Source organism: Enhydra lutris, unplaced genomic scaffold (assembly GCF_002288905.1).
Source record: "Enhydra lutris kenyoni isolate GAN:26980312 unplaced genomic scaffold, ASM228890v2 scaffoldscaffold253, whole genome shotgun sequence".
NCBI classification, from domain to species: domain Eukaryota; kingdom Metazoa; phylum Chordata; class Mammalia; order Carnivora; family Mustelidae; genus Enhydra; species Enhydra lutris.
In genome coordinates, this window is record NW_019154337.1 from 18207 (window position 1) to 25518 (window position 7312).

The following is a 7312-nucleotide window of genomic DNA, read 5'->3' on the forward strand; positions in this document are numbered from 1 at the left end:
GATCTTAGCCATTCTGAAAGGTCTGAGGTGATATCCCATTCTGATTTCAATTTGCACTTCCCTGATGATGAGTGATGTTGAACATTTTTTCATATGTCTGTTCGCCATTTGGATATCGTCTTTAGAGAAATGTCTGTTCCTGTCTTCTGCCCATTTCTAATTGGATTATTTGTTTTTTTGTGTTGAGTTGTATAGTTCTTAACACATTTTGGATACTAAGCCTTTATCAGATATGTCATTTGCAAATATCTCTTTCCATTTAGTCTGTTGTCTTTCAGTTTTATTGTTCCTTTGCTAAAGGAACAATTTTATTGTTCTTTGCTTTTATTTTTTAAAAAGATTTTAAAGAATATTATTCTTTTCACAGTAGACTTTACACTTATTTATGAGATTTTACAGTAGTTTAACACATTGTTGGATCTTTTTTACTCTGGAGTTACATTTATATCCTCCATTGCATTTTGAAAAATTACCCACAGCAGTGATGGACCTTTATTTTTCTGTGCGAGGATTTTACTTTTTTATTTTTTTTTCAGTGTTCCAAGATTCATTGTTTATGCACCACACCCAGTGCTCCATGCAATACGTGCCCTCTTTAATCTGATGCATTTTATTTTGAGTAAGTCCCACTAATTTATTTTTGCTTATGTTTCCCTTACCTCAGGAGACATACCTAGAAAAAAAGTTGCTATGGCCAATATCAGAGAAATTATCGCCTGTGTTCTCTTCTAGGATTTTTATGGTTTTGGATCTCACAAATAAGGTCTTTCCTCAACATTTAGTTGATTTTTTGGGTATGGTATAAAAAAGTGGTCCAGAGGCGCCTGCATGGCTCAGCCGGTTAAGCCTCTGCCTTCAGCTCAGGTCATGGTCTCAGGGTCCTGGGATCAAGCCCCATGTTGGGATCTCTGCTCAGCGGGGAGCATGCTTCCCCCTCCCTCTCTGCCTGCCTCTCTGCCTACTTGTGATCTCTGTTTCTCTCTGTTAAATAAATAAATAAAACCTTAAAAAAGAAAGTGGTCCAATTTCATTCTTTTGCATGTAGTTGTCTAGTTTTCCCAACACCATTTGTTGTAGAGACTTTTTCCTATTGCATATTGTTGCCTCCTTTTTCACAGATGGATTTCTGGGCTTTCCATCCTGTTCCATTGATCTATGTGTCCATATTTTGTGCCAGTACCATACTGTTTTGATGACATAAGCTTTTTAAATAAGTTGAAATCTGGAATTATGATACCTCTAGCATTGTTTCACATTTTCATGATTGCTTGGGCTATTCAAAGTCTTGTGGTTCCATAAAAATTTTAGAATTGTTTGTTCTACTTCATCAAAAAATGTTGTTAGTATTTTGATAGAGATTACATTAAATGTGTAGATTGTTTTGGGTAGCATAGACATTTTAATGTATTTGTTCTAATCCATAAGGATGCACTGTCTTTCCCTATCTTTGTGTCATCTTCAATTTCTTTCATCAATGTTTTACAGTTTTTAGAGTATAGGTTTATTACTAGGTACCTTATAATTTTTGGTGCAATTGTAAATGGAATTGTTTTCTTGATTTCTCTTTCAGTTGCTTCAGTATAGAAACGCAACAGATTTCTGTACTTTGATTTATATCCTGCAACTTTATGAAATTCACTTATTCATTCTAGCAGTTTTTGGTTGGAGTCTTTAGGACTTTCTATATATAATATCGTGCCATCTGTAAATAGTGAAAGTTATACTTCTTCCTTACCAATTTGGATGCCTTTTATTTCTTTTTGTAGTCTGATTGCTGTGGCTAGGACTTCCAATACTATGTTGAATAAAAGTGGTGAAAGTGAACATCCTTGTCTTATTCCTGACCTTAGGGGAAAAGCTCTCAGTTTTTCCCCATTAAGAATGATGTTAGCAGAGTCTCAGTGGGAAATTTTTCCTTTCTGTCCAGACCAGTGGCCCGCAGAGAACGGAGTGCTCCAAGGTGGGAGTAATAATGGAAAAAGTGCTTAATGAGCAGATATACTGAACTTTAAACTTCAGCTTGTGGAACCTTGGTTGCCCAGGATGTGGTTGTTATTTTTGTCCCTAAGTCTGCTGGGGGACCCATGCTTCACTCCTTCCTGCTGTCCTGTCTGGAAACAGAGCTTCAGTCCCCATTACCAGCCATCTAGGGGTGAATTCAGACCTCCACATGAAGACTTTGATCTTATAGACCCGCCCCCAAGTGAGTCTCATTGCTCAGCAGGTATTTCAAGAAAGGATCAGATAGAATGGAAGCTGGTAACTTTTGCCTGAGGTCACCTGGAACACGTAGACTCATTTATTTTTTTTCATAGACTCACTTATAATTATTTTATATAATGTGTTCAAAAGAAAAGTGTCCATTAGACTCACCAATACAAGTTTCGTTGTTGATGATACATGGTGGGAATGGAAGTCCAGTTGGATGAGACAGAGGAAGGAAATGGAGGACATAAAGTGGTTCCAGCAAAATGAGAACATACGGAGTTTTGCAGCTAAGGAGAGTAGGAAAACAGTATTAGCTTGGAGATGTGTGAAATGAACTTTTTAAGATGTGGTGGTTGGCTTTTTTTTTTAGGATTTTGTTTGTTTATTTGGCAGACAGAGATCACAATTGGGCAGAGAGGCAGGCGGAGAGAGAGAGAGGAGGTAGCGGGCTTCCCGCTGAGCGGAGGGCCTGATGCGGGGCTCGATCTCAGGACCCTCATCATGAGCTGAGCCGAAGGCAGAGGCTTTGGCCCACTGAGCCACCCAGGTGCCCTAAGATATGGTGGTTTTGAGCGTGTTCTGTATTTATAGAAAACTCCAGAACCATTCAGGTAGCTATTCCCTTGCAAAAGCAGTTCCTGACACACACATTTCTCTGCATTTTCTCTCAAGTCACCACCACCACATGGAACCAAGCCATGATACTGGAATTTCATACTTTCTTCTTCTGGGATTATCAGAGGAACCAGACCAGCAGCCCCTCATATTTGGGCTTTTCCTCTCTATGTACCTGATCATTGTGTGTGGAAACCTGCTCATCATCCTGGCTGTCACCACAGACTCCCATCTCCACACCCCCATGTACTTCTTCCTTGCAAATCTGTCTTTTGTAGACATCTGTTTCACCTCCACCACTGTCCCCAAGATGCTGCAGAACATTCAGAATAACAGCAAAGTCATAACATATGCAGGCTGCATCGCACAGATATACTTTGTATATACTCTTTGCAGGCTGGGATGATTTTCCTGACTGTGATGGCCTATGACCGCTTCATGGCCATCTGTCACCCTCTGCACTACACAGTCATCATGAACCCCTGGCTCTGTGGACTGCTGGTTCTGGTGTGCTGGATCATCAGTGCTCAGAATTCCTTGTTACAGAGCTTAATGGCATTGCGGTTGTCCTTCTGTAGAGGCATGGAAATCCCCCATTTTTTCTGTGAACTCAGTAAGGTAGTTGGGCAAGCCTGTCCTGACAAGTTTCTTAATGACATGGTGATGTATTTTGCAACTGTGCTGCTGGCTGTTGCTCCCCTGCCTGGGATCCTTTACTCTTATTCTAAGATTGTTTCCTCCATATTTCATATATCATCGATTCAAGGCAAGTATAAAGCATTTTCCACCTGTGCAAAAAAAAAAAAAAGAATGATGTTAGCTGTGGGTTTTTCACATGTTGAGGTATGTTCCCTCTAAGCCTACTTTGTTGAGGGTTTTTATCATGAACGTATGTAAAATCTGGATTTTCTTTTTTTTTTAATAGAGCTAAAAGGATTTGCCACTATTAAATGTGATCAATGAGAAAAGATTACGTTGTTGTTTACTGACAAGAGTAAGATCTCAGAAAGATGAGGTTTGGCTGGGAGAAAGTAGAATGAGGTGAGGGGAGGTGTTAAGCAGTTTGATTTTGGCCATGTTAAGTTTGAGACATGTATTGGACATCCATGGAGAGACACACACATTCAAGACTGAAGTTCAGGGTGACCACCAAAGGAATAAATGTATATAGAGAAGAAAAATGGTCAGAGCAATGAATCCTGTGTCTCCAGGATAGATACCATGGGGCTCCAACAGCTATATATCATGGAGAAGATGAGCAACCAGCAAAGGACACTGAGATAGCGGAGCACAGAGTCAGAAACATAGTCAATATATACTGTCCTGGAAGGAAGTGTTTCAACGAGAAGATCAACATTCCTTTAGGTCAAGCAAAAAGAGGACTGAGAAACTGGCCAATGGCCACTGGATTTAGCAACGTGGATAGCACTGGTGACTTGGATAAATATATATTTGGTGGAGTGATGAAATAAAAGCCCATAAGGTTGGGTTCAAAAGAAAATGTGAGGACAGTGAAGTGAATTTACTTGCCTCTTCAGCCTAAACCTTCTTTCTGTTCTTTGGGTATGGTCATGAACTCTGTTTTCCTCTGCACACCTTCTCCTTTGTCATTTACTTTTACATAACCTTGAATGAGCCATCCATCTGGTTATCTCTATAATACCTGAAAATGACAATAATAATACTAACCTTTGCACTCATGGTTTATCTCCACTGTTTCTCATGTCTGCTGAGACAGGACAGGTAATAAGAAATAGTACAGGCTTGGGAGCAAGAGCAGGTGTGTGCTCTCTTGAAAGCTAGAGCCTCCTTTTATTTCCTATAAAACTGGGAAGTTAATCCCTACATCACAGGACTAATGAGCAGGTTAATGATAATGTATATAAATTCCCACTCTATGGGAATTATTTGGCATGCATCAATTACTTTCTCCCTTTTCCTAATAAGTAGCAGAAGGGCCAGAAGTCAGATCTCACTGTCCCAGGTAGCCAACTTAACTATCCCACTGCATACTACTTTAAACTTAAAACAAACACAAAAAACTCCTTTTTTCCCCTCAACCATAGAATGAGACAGTCTTTCCAGCAACTTCCATCAAAAGTATAATCTACTCAAAAACCATAGGCCTTTCCTCTTTGGCACTAGCATGACAGATGAAGGAGAATCTTTTTGCATTAGGTAAATTAGTATAAGAACGTAACTGATAAATCCTTCAGACAGTGGAAACTCTGCTAGGTCAACAGGGGGAGGACGGGAGCCCTGAACCATTAGTCTGTCCTGACCCTCAAGCCTCTAGTCTAGCAGGTTCTGAGGATCCTTGTGTAGGACATAAATTGCATCACAATCTTAGAAGAGGAGAATGGTCTTCTCTTGATGCATTTCGCATTTCTTACTTACTCTGAAATCAAAAGAGGATTACCTCCTGATCGAGAAAACATGAGTTTATAGCTACTAGTGTGAGAACTCTTAACTCCGAGTTATTTTTAGTGTATTTTCCCAAACTGGCAGGCTGGCACAATTGTCGTGGGGGATTGGCAAGGCTGAGAACTGCAAAGTAAAATGTCAGCCTTTATTTGTAAATTGGCTCCATCAGAGACATAGAAGCATGAAAATAGATTAGGGGTATTGTTCTTTTTACTGGGATAATTAATCCCATGTTGTTGAAAGGCTGATGATCATTACAGTATTTCTTCATGTGAATAGGAATAGCTCTCATTTGAGGTTTTGGGGTTTGGGGTTTTTTTTCATTTTTGTTTTTAGTTTGGGGTGGCAGTTTGAAAACTAAGTTGTATCTGGACCTTATACTGTTTTATGTGAAATTCAGAGATTATGACTCTATGAAAAAGACCTTAAGCTCTCAACAACTGTTACTCAAACATACAACATCAAGTTAATAAACAAAACCACTTTGCTCTTTGGTTTCCCAAAATGGAGATAACTGATTTCTCTCTTAACTTTTCTTCCGCACTTCCTGAATTTCTAAACAAATTATAGCAACAGTATAAATAAAAAGGAGAAGAAATATTCCAGGTCCTGGGAATTAGAACAAATCAAGCCATAGAAACTTGAACTGTAAGATGTTAAGACAAGGCTGGCTCGGATGATAGGTGGAAGATTCTCTCACTCTGTTGCTTTTGTTTGGAGGAACTCACTTCATCTGTGTCTACCTGGGACCAGAAAGGAACTGAAAGAAGACCCTTCTAACATTTCCACAGGGGTAGCCAAGTGAACATGCTGATCAAAATAAACAGCAAACTTCAAACAAGTGGTCAGGAAAGTTTTCAAGTTTTTCCAAATGGCACAGTTTGTCGCCACGACCAGACTCGAGTTATCAGGGAAGTTCTTCGAGTCTGATAAATATTCTTCAAAATTATACATGAATCATAAAACATTAGTAAACCTTTCTAGGTGAAAAAAAATGCATTAAGGGAGTAACTATGAACCAAATGGCTTAAATGATTATTCTAATCATCTAATGAAATAAGTTTAATGAAAGCAGTCAAAATCTACCTTGTCTTGGATTACAAATATGGATCCTAATCTTTATCATTATGGGATTATCCACCCCTCAGAAGTTACCATAAGCCTAAAGCCCATACTCAAAGCTACCTGGTCAGTCTAGGAAAACTGTCTGCTAGAGGAACCTGAAAGTGAAGGGGGAGAGGGAATGACTAGACCAGAGGGCACGGGAAGAGGCTAAGGAGTAGGAGCTACATTTCCCAAGTGTAAAAGATGGCGGAAATCACCCGAAGCTGCTCCTTGGCTCTGTGTCTCAGACTGCAGACCTCAGCTGTGTTAACCCTTGACCCCAGGTCCTTTTGTGACCTCTGAAATGTCCAGATGTTATCTTAGACCAAATTCTAAACCCAGCCTTGTTTCCCAGGGATCACTTCACACACATTCACTGTATTCTTGATTAAGGAGCCCCATCAGCCCTCAGCTCCTCCTCTGGTGGCTTCAGGACTGGATGAGGACTAAGAAACTGAGCAGAGTGGAGCAGAAAATCTCAAAGCCCCCATGGAAGAGCTACTGATAGCATTGAACATTTTGTTGCTGAGTTAATGGAATGTTCATTCTATATCCGATCTCCCTCCTTGCATTGTATCTTGCATTATCTCATTAGACAAATGTAAAGCTCACTGCATATATTCTGTACACATTCTTTTTTTTTCCTTCCACTTCTATTTATTTATTTATCTTTCTTTCTTTTTTTTATTTTATTTTTTATAAACATCTAATATATTTTTATCCCCAGGGGTACAGGTCTGTGAATTGCCAGGTTTACACACCCACAGAAGAGCTACTGATGGCACTGAACATTTTGTTACCGAGTTAACGGAATGTTCATTCTATATCTGATCTCCCTCCTTGCATTGTATTTTGCATTATCTCATTAGACAAATGTACTTGCCTTTAAAGCTCACTGCGTATATTCTGTACACATTCTTTTTTTTTCCTTCCACTTCTATTTATTTATTTATCTTTCTTT

At 39.3% G+C, this 7312-nt stretch overlaps 1 pseudogene; it reads left to right on the plus strand.

Moving 5' to 3' along the window:
* The first annotated feature begins 2893 nt into the window (after positions 1–2893).
* LOC111140212 overlaps positions 2894–7312 on the plus strand; it is a 28284-nt pseudogene continuing 23865 nt past the window's right edge.